The following is a 20,311-nucleotide window of genomic DNA, read 5'->3' as shown; positions in this document are numbered from 1 at the left end:
AAAACATGGTAATATTGGCGTACCCCTAATTGGCATACTTAGTCCCAAGGAAAGTAGTATACCATAAAATCAGGTCCAGTAAACTAAATGCTACTAGTGGACATGCAACAATTGTTGTGCAACCGAATTAAGTAGCCCTTTAAAACATATCGCAGGCCTGCCATTGCATACTGTATGCAGTTTTAAACTGCCAATTCAACTTGCCAAAATAATCCCCTTGCAAAGCCTAAAACATCCTTTTTGGTTAAATATAGGTCACCCATGAGGCAAGGTGAATTGTAATTAAAATAGACATGTATTTTTAAGTTTACCTGTCTTGGTATTGAAAAACGTGCAACTTTGTTTTTCACTGCTTTGGCACCCACCTCTCCCATAGGACAACCTTGGGTTACCTTAGTACATTTGATAAGTGATAATGTTTGTTTGGGAGCAGGCAGCAATTTCATGTTTGGTGTCCAGGGAATTGTAATTTAAAATCATCTGCAATTATAAATTCAGGTTTTTAATCACAGTTCTGAATATGCCACTTTTAGAAAGTTGCCATTTTCTTGTCCTAACCATTTGGTGTCTGCAGACTGTTTCCTGGGTTACATGACTAAGGGCCAGATGTACCATTCTTCACAATAGCAATTACCTAATTGCGATTTTTAGTGAACCGTAATTAAGTAATTGCTATTGGATTGTATGAAACTCCCGGAGTTTTATACTGCAATTCGCAAGGGCTCACAAATGCACCTACCTCATTATTATTCATGAGGTATGTCGCAATTTGCGAGCCATTGCGAATGGCTACAATCACAGGGATGGTGGCCTGCCGGGCTCAGCAGACCACCATGCCTGTGATTGCTTTCCAATAAAGCAATCTTTTTTTATTTTAAATGCAGCCCGTTTTGCTAAAAGGAAAACAGGATGCATTTAAAAATAAAAAATGAAAAGTTTTATTTTTATTTTTTAAGTGTAGGCAGTGGTCCGTGGGGCCACTGCCTACTCATAAAAAACAGTTTTGCATTCATTCACATAGGGGAAGGCGTACCTTGGCGACTCCTTCCTCTTTGCGAATGGGTTACCACCAATTTGAAATTGGTGGTAACTGCGATTGTTTTGCGACCGCATTCACGGTCACAGAACAATCATAGATACCTCTGTGATTCGGTATTAGGAAGGGACGCCCTTGACACGCCACTTCCTAATACCGAATCAGTATGTAGTTGCAAATCCAATTTGCGATTCAGTAACAAGTTACCGAGTCGCAAATTGGACTTGTTACGTACCAAAATGTATTTTTGCGATCGCAAATGGCACATTGGGCCATTTGCGACTGCAAAAATGTTTGATACATCTGGCCCTTAGTGTAGTTGGCAGTAGACCTTTGTGTATTCTTCCCAGACAGCCACACAATAGAGGGACTGGATGTTGGCAGCATGGGTCATCCAATTTAGGATGGGGGGTGGAGCTGTGCATAGCCCTATTTGCACTTCAAAGACAAAGCCTCTGCTCACACATAAAGGACTTCCCACTAGCCTATTGTGCCTCCAGCCTGACTGGGACCAGAGCAGGAAGTCAGATGTTTCTGTCCTGCCTGTGGCCTGCTGTTTATTTGAGAGGACTTCCCTGCTGCACCAAAGGCTGCCCTGGTCTCAGATGACTACATTGCTTCTGGAGACCTCCTTTGTTGCTTAATCCCAAGATTGACTCCAAGGTATAGTTGGCTGGCTTCCTGATCAGACCCTCAGGGATAGAATGGCTGCAACCATTTTGAACCAGTACCTAGTAAAGTGAAAGATGCCCAAATAGATCAAATCCAAAACTTGGGATTTAGAAAATGTTCTGACAAAAAGTGATCTGAGGACCAAGAGGAGACCAGGACCTACCTGCTCGCCGATCCACCCAAGGTGCATTGCCAGTTGGACTGACTTTGCAGCACCTCCTGCTATGTTCTTCTCTGCAGCAACAAATCCTATTTCAGCTGCTCCTCGCAGAAGTGGTATCTGGCCTCTTGGAGCGCTTGTCAGTTAAAGCCTACAGCTTCGTCCCACTGGAGATTTTGACTTCTACAAAATAGAAATCAGTGGTATTTAGATTTTGGCCTGCCGGTTAGCCGTTACCATTGCGATGGAGTAACCCCACCGCCAAGATCTAAATCAGGTCCTAAGTCTGAATGTAGAAACCTTCACAGTGACTTTGTCCAGCAGCTCACCATTGACGATGCCTTCTCCTCCTCTGCAGACACCACTGGCTGCCTTGCTATACTGAACTTTACAATCTCAGACATTTTTCTTGACAAGAAAATTTAAGTCCGAAGTTAAGCAGAGACCAGGACCAATCCACTTTGTGTATCCAAATGTTGTATCACTATATTTGATATAGTCCTGAGATTGTGAAATGTGATTTTAGTATCCTCTGTCAAGAGCCATGTGTCTGTGAAAGGAGTGTCAGAATGGAGGCTTTAAGCATATGGACAAGTCTAAATTAAATTCACCAATTGGATAAGTCTAAATTAAAATAAAATGTTAGAAAGGGACCTGAGTCTCAATGGTTAAAATACATTTGTAGTAAATAGGTTTTTCCTGAAAAATATTTTGTAATATTTGTTTTACCTTTTGACATATGAGAGTTTACATTTTTATATTTTCTCAACCAAAGAGAAATTACTGAGTTAGTTGCCTCTCCTGAGCTGGAAATGAATCTTATGTACTAATAGCCCTGTTTTGAGACTTAGCAATGTCAAAGTTAAAACAGTTTCTTGGTTGAAAAGATGAGCTGTGAAGGATTATTATATTCTTTTTTATTACAGGTTCCATTCAAAATGGCATCACACCAATCCATTCTGTATCTAATGCTCTATTTGAGTTCTTCCCTATTTGTTTTACAAGGAGGCAAGAAATATCTTTGGTTTAGTTTCTCTGGCAATTTTTAGGGCTCATTATTTTGAAAGAGCCCTTTGTTTAGGAGGTTGCTTTGCCAGAAGCTCTTGGTCAGACTTTTCTGGATCTACATCTTACAAGACTGCAGTGACATGTAAAGAAGTGTAGATGACATTAGAGTATAGGTACTGCTGCAGCAAAGATTGGAATGTACCTATCTATAGTTTGCCAGGATTTGTCCACAAATACTCAGTTGAACCACATTTCCCTAGTTTAAAATATGAATTGAAAGAAAGACACCACCACTACATCAGTGAAGCATTGCTGTGTATCTGCAGGCACACTAGAAATGCTGCTCGTCCTTTAATTTTTATTTCAAGGAAGCAAAATTCATGATTTGACTTTCAGGGTTACTGAGGCTTGAAACTGCTGAAGACAGTCAGTTTTGCTAGCTGTTCGAGAACGTAGCACTTCCATTATCTGCATTTAGAAAAGGTCCCGAACAGATGCTAACTAGCAATAGATATCAAATTAACTGGAGGTACTGGTAATATTGAATGGATTTGTAAAAGTTATGTGAGGAGAATTGGTTTGCTGTGCACGGCTGAGGAGCCTTTTTTCTGAGATCTGATAGTACTCAGTAGAGATAACTTGTCGCCATCAAAACAAATCAAAGTTAACTCTTGTGGACTTTGTGGATTTGTTTTGACTGGGGAGAACAATCTTGTAACTTTCACTAACTGTACTGTAGTACTTGAAAAGTGCCTGTTGGAAATGTGCCCTTTCTGCAGAGTCACCCCAGATTTTAGCTTTCTGTGACTGAACCTGTTTTTTTTTTACCATAAGACTCTGCTTAGGTTACTCCTGCTAACCAATAGGAAAGTGCTTATGGTTTCTCTATTAAACCCTATAAAATTGGCATACACCTAATTGCTACATTTATTTATTGTTAAGTCCCTTTTCTCATGGTGATATATGTATCTAACGCCGGTAAATTGAATGCTACAAGTGGGCTCTATCACTCATCTTGCCACACACTACAGTTGGCCTGCAGTGCCCTTGCAGCCTATGTGTGCCATTTGAAACTGCGATTTCGACTTGGCAAAATACATCTTTTGCCAGGCCCAAACCTTCCTTTATAATACTTATAAGACACCATTAAGGTAGGCCCTAAATGCCTATAGTACAGGTCATATGGTAATTAAAGAAGTAGATTTAATGTTTTTACATACCCTGACAGTGAAAAATCTCCAAAGTTGTTTTTTATTATAGGAAAGCTGGCTTTCCCAAAGAAAAAATTGGGTTACATTATAACACCTTAGAATGCATAACTTCAGTTTTGGAGCAATTAGAACCAAAATTCAAGGACTTATTTTATTAGTAAATTAAAATCTAACTTAATGGTCAAATCCAATTTATATTATAAGTTTAGAAATGGTTCTTTTGAAAAGCTGGCATTCCTCTACCTAAACCAGAAGGGCTTTCCTCCTAGGATTCAGTGTACGCTGACTGTGAACGGCTCCCTGAGGTGAGATGTGTATTGCTTCCAGACAGTGGACAAAGGGCCTTGGGTGTACAGAGGGAAGTTCCCCTTCTGAGAAGCATAGCCATAGGGGCTATACTCAGCCCTTCCTGAGATTTGAAGGATAGCCTAGGGCTGTGCCCAGCCCCTTCTTGACTTCAAAGGATACAGACTCTGTCACTGGCAGATGCAGCTCACACCTAGGCCTACCTCTCTATTGTTGGTCTAGACAGCCTGGCACCAAACCCGGAGGTAGGGAAAAAAACTGATGAGGACTGGTTTACAGGATGGACAATGGAATTGCACTTCACCACAGGCTTGCACTGGGTATAAAAGTGGCAACTCCTGAACCTTTCATCTGAACAATCTTGGACCTGTGGAGATCAGAAGAAGGACTGCCTTGCTGTCTGAAACCTGATGGAAGACTGGCCCTGCTTACCTTGAATCCAGGATCCCAGAAGAGACTCAAAAGGTCAGTTACCTGACCTCTTGTTTGATCTACAGGGGCAGAACATACTTTCAGAGGCCTTTCCCTACAACTTCCAAGCTGACCAACTGGATCTGCCCTCGATCCTACTGTTGGCTTCTGTTGAGAGTTCTAACTCCCAAGTGGTGACCACAGGTCCTGGATCCTTGGCTGGTGATAGAGTGTACTTCTGTCACCATACAGCAAGACGTAGGACTCAAAAACCTTTTGCCAACTTTGTGTGTGAATAACCATTGGAGACCAGAACCACAATCAAAGACACAGCGTCCATGTTGAATCACTGATCTGCCTTAACTTTTGACTCTCATCCATTTTCTAGTGCAACTAGATTACCACGGTTGCCGCTTTGTGCTTTGTGGTGCTATTCTTAATTCAAAATTTGTATCTCCTGTTCTACTCCATAGACAGAAAGGAAAGGTATAAGGGCTGTTTATGTTAGTTCTCACAAACTGAAGAATTTGTTTAGTATTTGCCAACTTCACTAATTTCACAAAATTGGTGATATTTAAAACAATAATGGTTGAAACCTTCTGCAAAGATAAGATTTGTGAGGAAAAAGCAGCAACAGCTTGCAATATAATCTTTGGATATGGCATCTGCAGGGTTAAGGATGTGTAGCCACTGAGCTGGTGGAATACAAACCTACAAACCACCAAGGTAAAGATCTCTGCCAGTTAGGCAGAGATCTCTTTGCCTCCTCTTTAGAAGATCAACTGAAAGCATTAAAGCTTTGCTGAGCAAGTGCCATGAATAATGTGCTAATTCAGCAAGTGTTTTTGTTTTTCAAAAACAAACCCCCAAATTAGGAGTTTGCTAATGAAAAAAATAAATCTCCTTAACAATCTGGGAGTTGTCTCTAAGAGTTGGGGAGTTATTTCTTTGGTTTCCCGATCATGAGTACCCTGGCAGTCAGAACAGGAAAAGGTATATTGTAACATCCACCCTAAAATAGGGCGGCCACTCTAAGATTATTTACCTAACGTCCCAATAACTGATGGTCCATTGGTCAAAGTTTTTATCTGATTCACTCAGCCTAGCTATGCCACTGGATATACGGCACTTCCCCAGATTCTAACTAGAGCAAGTGTGGAAGATGGGGCATCTGTCACCTTTCAGATGAAGCAACCTTCCAGCAAAATGTAAATTAGGCTATTTGACTTTTCCCTCATAGCCTGGGAGCCCCGTACAGTTCAGTACATAATTTCATCTGAAAGATCTCTTGATGTTATTTTAGCAAACTCATCTTAAATGCAACATTCTCTGTTATATTCATTTTACAGTTCCCCCTCCAACCTTGAAAAGGCTTTAATTTCAAATTATATAACTGACAGTTAATGCTTTTAAAGTGTGTAATCACTGTCTCAATTACTATTGAGACATGAGATGTTCCCTACATGGCTTCTATTATAAATAACAAAAGATTTCTCAAAATTGTGCTTCCCCAAACAAAATCACCCTAATAGGTGAGAGAAATTCTCATCCCGAAACCCTCATCACCCCACACTAATTTCTGCACAACTGATTTTTTTTTGTGAAAAATATTTGGTGATTTTACAGTTTCCAATGAAAAGGCAGCACTTCAAGCGCAGTACCAACATAAAATACGATAACACAAACCTCTTCTTAGGAAAGGCAGGGAGACTAACACCCTACCCACTGCTCCTGAGCTACAGTTGACAAAATATCTGGCCATGCCCCAATCAACCCTTTTCTACATTGAGAGTGTCCACCTCCTGTAATCCTGCGAGCCCACCCCCAGACCATGCCCTATCCGAGCACAGCTGTATTTGATTCCGCTTGTACTCCGCCCAGTCCTTCCAGAGCCTGAAGTGTTTCTGGGGGCAGACCCCTGATAAGTAAATTGGACATTCCAGTCCCATACAATGGTCCATGCCCTTATAACAGACTTGGGTGGCCTCCTCCACCATCCATTCTCTTGAAATATCCCTCTTTGCAACAATGAGGCCCAGCCAAAGAAGTGCCTTCTGGTACTGTGTTCCCCTCAGATCATCCATGATGTGTAAAAGAATATGTTTAGGTTCACAAGGATCCCAGCACCCCTTTGAGGCATCTCAGAACTCCATTCCAGAAGAGAGTCAACCCTGGGCAGTGCCAAACGAGCGAAGTAGATCTCCCCTTGGATTGTCACACTGTATGCATTTCCTAATAGGGATCGGGCCCATGCGATGGACCTGAGACCCAGTGAGGTACACTCTGTGAAGTAGCTTTAATTGAATTAATCTAAATTGGGTGGCTAGCGCCACTTCTCTGGGGGCTTCAATCGCCTCCCTCCAATCTTCATCCTCTAGTCTGCCCAATTCCTCCAACAACGCCCGCAGTTCTTCCCCCCTGAGCTGTGACACATTGTGTAGCAACATTTTGTATATTTCTGAAAATTTGTGTTCCTTAAGGTTTGTGAGGAGTATTTTGGCTTCTATCTGGGAATGTTTGGTGATATACTAATTGTATGGTACGTAGAGGGCACGACAGAGCTGTAGGTACCTAGAGAACTATGCCGTGCATGTTATATTCCTCCTGCAGGTTCTGAAAGGACTTAAGCGTCCCATTATGAAGCATATCGCCCAACGTTGAGATGCCTATAGCATCCCAGGCCAAAAAAAAAAACCACTCAGGCCTGTCACTTGCGGAAGTCCAGTGCTCTGCCATAACAGAGTTTCCAATGTGAGGTGATCGGCCTACCCCATGCATCTCAGGGCTGCCATCCACACCTCAAACACCACATGGGTGGCAGGGGGGAGAGCCACCAGGATCCTCCTTCCACATAGTAAATGTGGAAGTTGTCGGCCGCTGATCATACAGCATAGACAGGGTCTGTAAAGCCCCCAAACCACCACTCATTCACAACCAGCAGCTGCTCCGCCCGGTAGTAAAGGAGCACGTCCAGCTTGGCTACCCCACCCTCAACAGTTGCTGGAAACATTTTGCAAAAGCGATGTGGGGCTCCCCTCCACCCCGTAGCAACAGCTGGAGTTGTGCATTGATCTTACTGAAGTAAATTGTATAAATCAGGAATGGGTGGTTTGTAGTTGGTATAGTAGGCATTGGAGGGCCACCATTTTAAATATGGCTGAGCGTCCTAAGAGGGCAAGAGGAAGAGTGGAGCAAAACTTGATGTCCCATCCCAAGGCAACCAGATGTGGTGCCAAGTTCCGATCAAAGGATCAGGTCGCATCACCAGCAACATAGACCCCCAAGTATTTAAAACCCAGGGGAAGGATTGGTATCTCCGCTGCCCATTGCATGTCTACAGGAAAAGGAGCTATGGGGTGTTGGACACATTTTTGGGCATTTATCTGAAGGCCCAAGTATGATCCAAAGATACCCAGAATCTGGAGAACTCTAGGGCATGACACCTCAGGATCGTCCAAAAACATGAGGACATCATTAGCGTACAATGATATTTTGTCGCTCACCCCTTCTGACCACCGATATCCCCAGAAAAGCACATCAACCCTAATCCAGGCTGCCAGATGCTCATTCACCAATGCGAAAAGCAGAGGTGACAAGGGACAACCCTGCCGGGTGCCTTGCTCCACCAGGAACCACTCCGATGCCACCCCTCCAACCAGCTTCTGAGTTTCTATAGAGAAAGCGCACATAGCTCACAAACTATGGGCCAAACCCCACCCGGGTAAGGAGGGCAAACATAAATGTCCAGTCCACTGAGCCGAAAACCTTCTGAAAATTGATGGATAAAAGGGCTCTATGACCCCCAAAGGCCTCACTCTGTGCAATGGCATTGTAAACTCTCTGAAGAATATGCCTGGTTGTCCAATGGGACATAACCCTGGACTGGTCAGGGTGTACAAGGTGAGTAATTACTGTTGCTAGACCGGCGGCCAGGATTTTAGACCATATTTTCACTTTTGAGTTCAAGGGTGGGATTTGTCTGCAGTCCCCTCAATGCATACCCATCGTCCCTGGCTTTGGAATCACCACAATCTCAGCCTTCCTTAGATCTGGTGGCAACTCGCCCCTCTCCAAGGTCTCCTGAAAAGTCCCTAGTGGTAATGGGCCAGTCTCTGGCCACACTAGGCACCAGAATTCATCTGGGAAGCCATTGGTGCCTGGCGCTTTCCCTGTCTGCTGCTGAGGCAAGGCCGCACTCAGCTCATCACTTGTAACATCTGACTCCAACGCTTCCCTTTCCTCTGGGGTCAGGCAAGGCATTGGCAAATCCAATATGAATTAAAGGAGATCAGCACAGGGACTCAGGGTTTCTGCACTATACAACTGTCAGTAATAAGCTGCAAAAGTACGATGGGCCTACTCCCATCACCCGGGAGCCATCATCTGCCAGCAAGTAAGCTACCAGGGCGGGCACCTGTCTCGGGGTGCACAGTCAGTGCAGTGTACTACTGGCTTTATCGTGCCATTGATTGACTCTGCTGTGGGTGGCCAAACACGGATGGAATCAACGTCTGAGTGTGTAATGAATCCTGAAGAAGAGATCCCTGCTGTGATATTGTGCATTGGTTCTCTAATTTGAGTATGCAGTCTTCAAGGTCCCTGTCCTTCTGCTGATCTTTGTCTCTCTGAAATCGTCCTTTTGGAGGTACCATCTGTCCAAAAGCCATTGCTTCCATACCCTCTGCGGACCCCAGGCCATTTCCAACACCACCAGTGAGTGATCTGAGAGTCTCTGAGTCAACAAACGGGAATCAATGACCCTGTGACCTTCCCTATCCTGCATTAGAAAGTAGACCAAGCTAGAGTTCCCATATGAGCTCCCCTAGCTCAACAAGGAAATCTGGGGCCAATGGAGGCGGAGCATATGCCTTGATGAGAGGGATGGGGCTTCCATGAAGAATGCCAGTTACAGCAGTATAATAGCTCAATCTATTGTGCCATCCCTGGAGACCACCAAAGGGGTATACCCCATACCCAAAATAGCCATGCCTCGAGAGCCCCAGTGAAACCCCAAATTATACACTTGCGTGAAACTCCTACTGGCCAAGAAAGGACATTTGCTGCCCAAGAGGTGGCTTTCCTGAAGCAGCACTATGTCCTTATTGGACCTCAGCACTGCCCTGAGCACCACTTCCAGTTTGATTTTATCCAGCATTCGATTCACGTTCCACAACAGGATGGGCAATGTACCCGGGGCTTTGTGTCCCTGTGTAGAGCCCTTTTAAGAATTAGTGTCAGACTTGAGTGCATCTGTATGTCTTGAAGTAGAAGTACCTGTTGTGGTGCGGCTAGGAACTAAAGCTAACAGGGCTGTTGTGTGGTGCATACCGTCCCTGATGCCCAAACCCTCACCCTCCCCTGGAAAGAACTAGTTACAACTAACACCAGAGATGAGGGTCCTGGCAAATGAGATATAGCCCAAGAGTGTTATGGTGTAATAGGCACCTCCTGCAGGGGATCCTCAGTGCTGAAGAGCATTGAGTGATCATCTCTTGCCGTGGACGGGCCTTTACCGGTGACCATGCATTCAGTATCCAACCACCCGGTCTTTCTTCCCCTTTTCTTAGATTGCTTGTGCAGGGCCGTACACCATTCTCGTGTTGGGCCGCCACCATCTCTACGGGTCTCCCTGTCTCTCTCAGGCGAGGAAGCCACCACCAGACATCATGGGGGTCTCTCTTCCATACCGCCTCAGGATTGGGAAGTCACCTGGCCAGCTCTTTGGACATCCAGAGGACGACTGCATCTCTGTCAGAGTAGTTAAGGATGCACACAATGAAGAATCTTGGGCAGAGCCCCAACCGACAGCCCGGAGATCATCACCCTGTATGCCCGCTCCACATTGAAACAACCTGAAATCTCATCCTTGAAGACTCAGCTGTTCAACAAGTCCCCCATGAAATTATTTGGCGTGGATCCTTCCGCCCCCTCCGGTATGTCCACTACATGCAGATTAGTGCGGATCCCCCTTCTGCATTCTCAAAGCAGGCCTCCAGTTGGTTCACTAGGCGCTACAGCAGGGGCAATCCTTCCCTGTGTGATTGGATCATGTCTTCGGCCTCCAGCATTCTGCCCTCCATATCGGACACTCTTTGTGTGCTGCTATGTAGGTCATGTCTGATCAGAGCAAGGTCCACCTTAAGGTCCCCCAGCTTGCCTCCTAAGATGACCTTGAGATCCTAAATGGCATTGAGGATAAATGAGGTGTGTGGATTCCCGTCCAGCACTGGAGCTTCCCCTCCTGCCCTTGTCCCCTCGTAGGGGTCTGTTGTTTAGGGTATTTGTCCATCTTTAATTGGGAGGTCGCAGCAGCTGGCTTACTCTTGGCACTCTGGTGGGTCAGGAGAAATCGACACCGGGGACCCAAGCCTCTAGGGCATTACCTCTGGCCAAACACAAGGATCACACCAACCCTCTGGTACAGTTTGGGCCAAGCTTCTGAGGTCTGGTTGCCAAGTCTGGCTGGGTCAAAACTGGGGTGACGTAGTGAGAAAAATAACAATGGGTTAAACACAGATCTGTGACTAGGGGTGAGTGTTTCAAGTTTCAACACTCCGTCCACAATTTTATTTTGGTTTTGCTGTGTGCGCCGTAAGTGGAAAGGGTATGCCGAGATGTGGGTCCCTTGCTTGCTGCACCAGTCCATTCAAGCTAGCCTGGCTAATGAGGGGTGATACCCCAAAACCGGTCCCAGAATACTTGTATCTGGTCCCAGGAGGACCTGGCTTGGCAGTTAGGGCTGGGCTGTGGCCATGGGGAGCAGGGTCAAGACTGATTTCCATAAGGCTTGGTTCAAACTGGGGTGACATGATTAGCAAAATAACAATAGATTAAATCCAGATCTGAGACTCGGGATGAGTGTTTGAAAAGTTTCAACACTCCATTCACCATTTTATTTTGGTTTGCTAAGTGTGCCTTAAGTCGCAAGGGTATGCCCTGACATGGGTCCCTTGCTCGCTGCACCACTGGACTCAAGCTAGCCTGGCTGGTGAGGGGTGACACCCCAAAACCTGTCCCAGTATGCTTGTTTACGGCCCAGGGAGGAAGTATTTGTACCTGTATTTGTATTTATAAAGCGCATTCCAGCGAAGGCATCGAAGCACTCAGAAGGGGAAGTGAGGTGCCGAGAGAGCAAAGGAAAAATCAGAGAAAAATTTACGCGGAAAGGGCCAAGTTTTAAGTAGCTTCCTAAAGGCTCAGAAAGTTTTGTTCCTCCCTAATAAACAGTGGGAGAAAATTCCAGAATTTGGCCACAGCCACTGTAAATGCTTTATCACCCCATTTAGCTTTATAGGTGCGGGAGACCTGAACACGGAATGCTCCCATCGAACGAAGTTGCAGATTGGTTCTGTACCAGCATAACCGAGAAGACAAGTATTTAGAACCACTTCCATATACTGCTTTATAAGTCAAGCATAAAGTCTTAAAGGTAATACGTTTAGCCACTGGGAGCCAGTGCAGTTGTTTTAAACTACTACTGGCAGAGGCAGAACGAGGGAGATTTATTATAGCCCGAGCTGCAGTGTTCTGAATCAGCTGAAGCTTCTTCAGTGATGTCTTATCCAATTTCAGCATCAAAGCATTGCAATAATCCAATTTAGAAATTACCAATGCTAAGGTCACTGTAACTCTCCATTCCCTTTGTAAAAAAGGGAAAATCTTTTTCAGTGTTTTCAGTGTCCAAAAGCTGGTTTTAACAATATAGTTAACATGCGACTTAAAGGAGAGACAGTTGTCAAAAGTAACACCTAAGTTTATTGTGGCAATAATGGGAGCCGGGAGAGTTCCACATTCTTTCGGCCACCAGCGAGAGTTCCACAATTCCTTTCTGTGAGAAAACAGGGCTGATTGCAGAGGCCCCCTAACTTTTTGCCCCCATTTTCCACTTTTGGCTGGTGTTTTCCTGACTCTGATGGTGCCCTGGGTACTGCTAACCAGTCCCAGGGCCTGTGCTCTGTTTAAAATGGATATGCAAATTAGGCTAATTATAATTGGCTAAGTTAACCTACCTATAAGTCCCTAGTATATGGTAGGGCATGTAGTTTAGGGACCACAGCATAGGTAGTGCACCCAAAGATGCACTGCTGAGGTGCCCAGTGTCATTTTAAAGGCAGGCCTGTCTTGCTGGCTGATTTTAAATTAAAGTTATATGCAAATTCGACTTTGGAATTTAAAGTAGTTCCAAAGTTTAAAACTACCTTATTTTTACATATAAGTCACCCCTAACGTGTGCCCTATGTGCCCATAGTGCTGGGTGCCATGTAACTATAAGAAGGGACCTTATAAAAATAGTTTTATAAGCCCTGGTGAGGGAGAAACAGCCAAATTTGTTTTTCCCTCATTGTAGTAAATGGCCTTCATAGGCTAGAATGGGGAGACCTTATTTTAATTTTTAAAGTCCCTTTAAATGATGGATACCAAGAGTTTGGTATCAAAACAATTGTTATAATAAATCCCACAACTTACAGTTGTTGGATTTAATATATCTTGTTCAGGTATTCAAGAGTTTTAAACTTTACCTGAAAAGTTGCCAATTTCAGCCCTGCATTGTTTTTGCTGCTGTGCTCTGATTGGCCCGCCTCTAGAAGCCTGGCCAGGCTGCCTGATGAGGTGTGAAGTGGCCTGGCTTCACACAAAGGAATGTGCCTGTGGGAGGGAATCTCCCCTCAGCAGATGGTGAGGCAGGAAGGGGGAGGGCTGCCAAACTGGTCTTCAAAGGCAGAGAAGGACATTTGGAGCAACCAGCAACACCCCCACATCCTGCAACCCCAGACAACTAGGTGCCCCCTTGATTAGAGAGGGCAGGAGAGGGGTGTGTTTATGATTTTTAGCCACACCAGTGGGTGGGCTCAGCCAGATGTAACCTCTAAAAATTAGATTCAGCCATGATGGATTTTTGGAGAATGTTGCCTCCTGGGATTGATTTTTGCCACACTTCCCAGGAAGTGGTCATCACTGGGGGAAGGACCCTGCACCTGATTGGAGAACCAGGACCCCCCTGCTTTTCACCCAAGAGCAAGGATAAAACTGGCAGACCTGCACCCACACCTCAGTTCCCTACCACATCCAATAAGGAAGAACTACAGAAGAAGAAGGACTGCCCTGCTGGACCCCTGGCCTGCACCTGGAGCCTGCACTCAGAAGAACTGAACCAGCTGCACACCTGGGCTTCACCACAAGAAGGACTTTGCCTGGCTTCAACTGGTTCAAGAAGGGACTCCCTGTTTGCTACAGGTGAAAAATTGCTAACCAGAGTTCCCTGCACCAACTCCTGAAGAAAGCGACCAGCTGACCACTGTCCAGTGCCCAAAAAGGAGTTTGCGCCAGGTGCATTCTGGGAGTTGTAGTCTGCACCCCCAAGGACCATCTCAGAACTTCTGGACCCTTGGGGTGAGCTGTGGAACTCAAAAGAACCTTAAAAGGACATCTGGGAGAAGCCCCAGAAGTTTGGAGAAGTTTGGAGAACTTTTGAAAAAAAAGCTCCATAGAGGGACCGACCCGCCGCGGCAACTCTAGCCGGCTTGCCTCAACCGCCGCCCGAAGGTAAAAAGTTGACCGGGACCTCCCAGCCAGCGTATCCGAGGAGGGTTCCAGGGACGTCGGCTCAAGATCCAGGTTCACCCCGGTCGAAGGATTTTGACCTCGAAAAAACGACTACGTCCGAAGGTAAAAACCTCCACTGAGGATTCCCTCATCGCGTATCCGGAGAAGGGCTCCAGGATGTCGGATTGGACTGGCAGGTTCGTCCCGCTGAAGAAAATCTTCGAAAAAGAGACTAAGGGGGTCATTCTGACCCCCGCCGGCGGCGGATGCCACCGGTCTGGCGGGAACCGCCAGAAGACCGTACCACGGTCAAAAGACCGCGGCGGTCATTCTGAGTTTCCCGCTGGGCTGGCGGGCGACCGCCAGAAGGCCGCCCGCCCAGCGGGAAACCCCCTTCCACGAGGATGCCGGCTCCGAATGGAGCCGGCGGAGTGGAAGGGGTGCGACAGGTGCCACGCAGACACTGAAAATCTATGTGGGGCCCTGTTAGGGGCTGCAGGGGCCCCACGACACCCGTTCCCGCCAGCCAGGTTCTGGCGGTGAAAACTGCCAGAACCCGGCTGGCGGGAAGGGGGTCGGAATCCCCAGCGCCTCCGTGGAGGATTCCCTGGGGCAGCGGGAAGCTGGCGGGAAACCGCCGGCTTCCCTTTTCTGACCGCGGCTTTACCGCCGCGGTCAGAATGCCCCCGGAAGCACCGCCAGCCTGTTGGCGGTGCTTCCGCGGTCGTTGGCCCTGGCGGTCCATGACCGCCAGGGTCAGAATGATCCCCTAAGTTTGAAGGTAAACTTTTAACCGAGGCCTCCCGCGGCGTGTAGCCGAGCAGGGCTCCATTGCGGTCGGCCTTAAACTTTGACTTTGCCCCGGTCGAGGTGCAACCAGATGACCCAATTGGCGCTCTTTGTTTTTAGGCGCTAAAAAACAATAATTCTTTAAAAATCCATATCTCCGGTTCCCCTTATCCAATTTTATTTGTTTTTGTGTCATTTTAAAGATAACAATATAATATATTTTTATAAATTGGTTTTGGATTTTTAAACAGTTTCCTGTGTTTTATTTAATTACTGTTTTGTGATATTTGAATGCTTTACACTCTGTCTCCTAAGTTAAGCCTTGGCGCTCGTTGCCAAGCTACCAAGGGTTGAGCTGGGGTTAATTTACTGAGACCTAACTGGACCTTAGTGGAGGTTAGTGGCCTATTGCTAAGTGTAGGTACCTACCTGCCCTTACCAATAACCCATTTTCCAACACTTTCCAGATCTAAAGCATAACATTTCAGTTTTGTCACCATTTAATTTAAGCCAATTTAGACTCATCCATCTGCTGACTTCTCGCATACATTCATTAAAGCGGTCTGCCACTTCCTCCCAATTCTTACTGTGATGATAAGTTGGGTATCATCAGCATAGGAAGTCGGCATAGAGCCAAAAGTACAAATCATTCTGGCTAAAGGAGCAACATACAAATTGAATAGGGTGGGGCTACATGATGAGCCTTGAGGGACACCACAAGGTAAGTGGTATGCAGGGGACTTAAAGGCACCACAGCTCACCGTAATCAATCTGTCTTTCAAGAAGGATTCCAACATCTTCAAAGCAACATCTCTAATCCCTGCTTGATATAGATGGGATATCATAATCTGAGGAGAGATAGTATTGAATGCTGCAGATAGGTCCAATAGGACTAATATGGCCCCATGTCCTTCATCCACCATTCTGCAAATCGTAACAGATGTGGCAATAAGCGCTGATTCCGTGCTATGAGCCTTCCTAAAGCCATATTGAGAGGCGTCTAATCCTCCTGAAGCGGTTAAAAAGTTGGCTAATTCCTTTTTAATGTGTTTCTCAAAGATCTTGGCCTGGAAATAGAGTAGGGAAATGGGTCATAAATTATTCAAATCTTGTCTAATTCCATCTGGTTTCTTTCTCAGAGGAATCACTGTAGCATCCTTCCATGATGGGGGATAGACTCCAGAGGCAAGAACCTCACAACAAATCAGGGCTAGGGCTATTGAAACAGGATCCGGGACCAGTTGTAAGATAAAAGGGGGACAAGGATCAGAGGGAGAGCCTGATTTGATTTCTAGCATTAACTTTTTTATTCTTTCAGGGGATAATGATTGAAAATTAGTAAATAGAGGATGGTCATTATCCAAATCATCGTTAACTGCATCAGAGCAACCATCCCTCTCATCAGAATGATTAAAGCTAGCATAAATTTGTAGAATTTTATTTTCAAATTGAGTAGCCACCTTATTATAAAATTCTTGTGAGTTCTCCAGCAGTAAAGGAGAAGGGGGAGTGGTCAAAGTGCTAATGACCTTAAAAAATTCTCTGGAGGCATTAGATGCATCTTTAATTTTTTGGCTATAATACTCAGATTTAGCTTTAGTGCTTGCGTCTTTGTAGTTTTTAAGAGCGGCTTAATTTGTCTTTCTCAATTAAATTAGAATTCAGTTTCCATCGCCTCTCTTGTTGGCGATATTTTCTTTGGAGCATCTTAAGATTCTTAGTGAACCAGGGATGGCTACGTTTTTTCATTTTCCGTGAATCAAAGGCCTTAAGAGGGGCAAATTGATTAATGGCAATGGAGATTCACTGATTAAAACTATCTGCCGAAGACAGGGACAGGTTTTTAGCCTCTTCCCAACCTGCCTCCAACGCAGGTACTAGATGTTCCTTCTTGATACGATTCCAGTGTCTAATCCATTTTCCTTTACAACTTGTTTGCTGAAATGGGTGAACCTTCATAAATCTGAAGGTTAGGAGAGAATGATCTGTCCAGCTAAGCGGGGCATTAGTTAGTAACAACTGATCATCAGAGCGGGCAAAAATCCCGTCTAACAAATGTCCAGCTATGTGGGTAGCTGATATGACTTTCAGCTCCCAATCTAAAGCTGACATAAGATTTATGAATTCTTCAATATGAGGATTTTGAATGTCATCGAAGTGAAGATTAAAATCCCCTAATATAATGGCTTTAGTTGACATAATTAAAGGCTCTAGTAAACCTGGCCAATGCTGTAGAAAGTTTAAGAAAGGACCAGGTGGCCGATAGACTAATAATCCTTCAAAGAGTAAAAAGTTATTCTGATGAATTTTAAAGTACATAGCTTCACATAACTCAGAGGAGGGGATCGATCCATTCCATTGACACATAAAATCTGACTTACAGATAACCGCTAATCCTCCTCCTCTGCCAGTTGTTCTATCCAATCTGTGATATGCATATCCCAGTGGAGGAGTGTCAAGAAAATCAGGATTAGAGTCTGTTTTTGCCCAGGTTTCTGTTATAAAAAGGCAATCAACGTTATATTGTCCAATTAATTCCGCAATTTCTGTTTTATGTTTAATTAAAGAGCGGGCATTTAGCAAGGTGCATTTTAATGAGCCCCTAATAGAGGTCCTATCCTTTATTTGCCTTTTACCTGCCCTAACTGAATCCGCACTCAGTGCCCTAACCGCCTCTAAGCTCTGGGGCACCTGAACCACTCAATTACACTGCTTGCAGCCCCAACTGATAAAATTGTCTAAAACCATGCTGTGCTGGCAAGAGCTTTCTGCAAATGAAAGCAAACATTGAGAAGAATAGGTAAGGTGATCTAAATTGGTCTGAGAATGGGCATAGTCCCCAGCCCTCGGACCCGGCACACCATCGGCACGCCTGCTGCACGCCTGCATTCAAAGCAAATATATTGCCGCTGGGTCAAAGAGCAGAGCTCACGTGACCCACGGCAAATAGACTACCGAAGTGACCTGGGAATTCGGGCGTGACTGTTCCCTTGGGGAGCAGGGTCAAGACTGATTTGCATATGGCTGGGTCCAAACTCAGGTGACGTGGCACGCAAAATAACCCAGATCTGTGACTGGGGGTGAGTGTTTGAAACTTTTCAACACTACGTCCACCATTCTATTTTGGTTTTGCTATGTGCGCCTTAAGTGGCAAGGGTATTCCCAGACATGGGTTCCTTGCTCGCTGCACTACTGGATTCGAGCTAGCCTGGCTGATGAGGGGTGACACTCCGAAACTGGTCCCAGTATGCTTGTTTACAGCCCAGGGAGGATTTTGCTTGGGAGTTCGGGCATGACTGTTCCCTTGGGGAGCAGGATCAAGACTGATTTGCATATGGCCGGGTCCAAACTCGGGTGACGTGTCAAGCAAAATAATAATGGATTAAACCTGTATCTGAGACTGGGGGTGAGTGTTTAAAAAGTTTCAATACTCCATCCATCATTTTATTTTGGTTTTGTTATGTGCACCCTAAGTGACAAGAGTATGCCCAGTCATGGATCCCTTGCTCACTGAACCATTGGACTAAAGTTAGCTTGGCTGATGAGGGGTGATACCCCAAGACTGGTCCTAGGATGCTTCTTTCCGGTCCAGGGAGGACCGGGCTAGGCAGTTTGTGCTGGACTATTCCCATGGGGAGCAGGGTCAAGACTGGTTTGCATATGGCTGGGTCCAAACTGTGATTGCGTGGTGAGCAAAATAATGATGGATTAAACCCAGAACTGTAACTGGGGGTGAGTGTTTGAAAAGTTTCAACACTTTGTCCATCATTTTATTTTGGCTTTGCCCCTTGGCACCACACCACAATATTATCCCCTGGGGTCTGGTTTCCAAGCGGGCCAGGGCATACCCCAATCTCAAGTCTAGGCAGATCCCCCTCATAGTTCCAGCCAGTCCCCCTCAAGGGGGAGGGGCAACCCCTGCTATGCACCCACAGTATTAGTATTAGTGAGAGCATAGTTCCCTGAGGCCAAAGTGAATGGCGAATGTCGACAGAAGAGGCCTCGACCCTCCCAGGTGCCGGTCACTTGATCCAGGCCATCATGCCTATGATGGCAGAAGTACTACAATGTCTACCCTAGTTGGGGCCTTGCCACTTTACTCCACAGTCCATGAAACGGTAATGTGGAGGGGTTCTGACTCCCTAGCCCAGCAGATGAAAGTGCTCTCTCAGGTCTTTGTCCAACTGGGGGCGAGCTCTGTCCCAGCACCTTACACCCCTCTCAGTCTCAGTCATAGGGTGGCCCCCCTTACTCTCAGCACACGAGCACTACCATGGGGGGCCCCCTGATGCTCACCAAGGGGCACGGGCCACTGTCCGCCGTTTCCTGCCCCACTGACTGCTACAGCAGTACCGCCATCTCCGGGTTGGTAACCACCACAGCCAGTAGGGCCCACCTCACCCCGCCGTCAATGAACCACGCCCAGCACTTCCTCTGGGTTTCTACAGTCCTGGATGGCAGGCCCGAACCGCCACTCAGCGTGTCGTGTCTCTCTGGCACCTCTGGATCATCTTCTGATATGCCTCCCTCTTTCCCAGCCTGTGTGAGTTGCGAACCGCCGTAGATGACCTCATGCCGTGGGCAATGGCGGCAGAGGCCAGGCGGTTATTGCAGCCCTCTAGGTATATAGGCACGCCAGACACGCCGAACTGTGATGGCTGGCTCCGGGGAGCAGCGGTGAAAAGGTAGATTAGCTGCTCTGTATGCGGAGCTCTTAACAGAGCGACCGCCATGCTTGCTGCCAAGCCACGTCTTCTACCAACTGAATTTTTCCTTTAGTTTGCTCCTACAAAACAGTAACTCATTTTATAAATAAGCACTTTTTTCAATATTCTAAATTGTATAAAAACATTTTCTACATAGAAGAAGACCACAACAAAACCCTGCACATCTGTTTCTGAAAGAATGTGCTCTTCAAGTCTTCATGAACTTGATAACTCTATGTACTTTTCATAACTTTACCTGCCACATTTATTTCGTAAACATAGTTCCGAGATACAATGTGTCCAAATAATGAGAATGAAAATATGACTTTACAAGGTGTTAAGAAATCGCCTTACAATTTACTAAAGGAAAGACCTGCAATTTCTCTCATTCCTCCTCACTCATTACACTTGATTCCAATGACTTACATGCATTTTTTCATTTTTGACGCAGAACACACGGATTTGTGAT

General features: G+C 45.7%; 1 protein-coding gene across 12 annotated transcripts in view; it reads left to right on the top strand.

Annotated features, from left to right (window-relative positions):
- Positions 1–20,311, top strand: part of AMPH (amphiphysin) — a 927,201-nt gene that overhangs the window by 582,278 nt on the left and 324,612 nt on the right. The gene's annotated exons all lie outside the window — the stretch shown is intronic.

This window comes from Pleurodeles waltl, chromosome 2_1, assembly GCF_031143425.1.
Source record: "Pleurodeles waltl isolate 20211129_DDA chromosome 2_1, aPleWal1.hap1.20221129, whole genome shotgun sequence".
NCBI lineage: Eukaryota > Metazoa > Chordata > Amphibia > Caudata > Salamandridae > Pleurodeles > Pleurodeles waltl.
The sequence above is the reverse complement of the archived record's forward strand: the minus strand, read 5'-3'. Positions and strand labels throughout refer to the sequence as shown.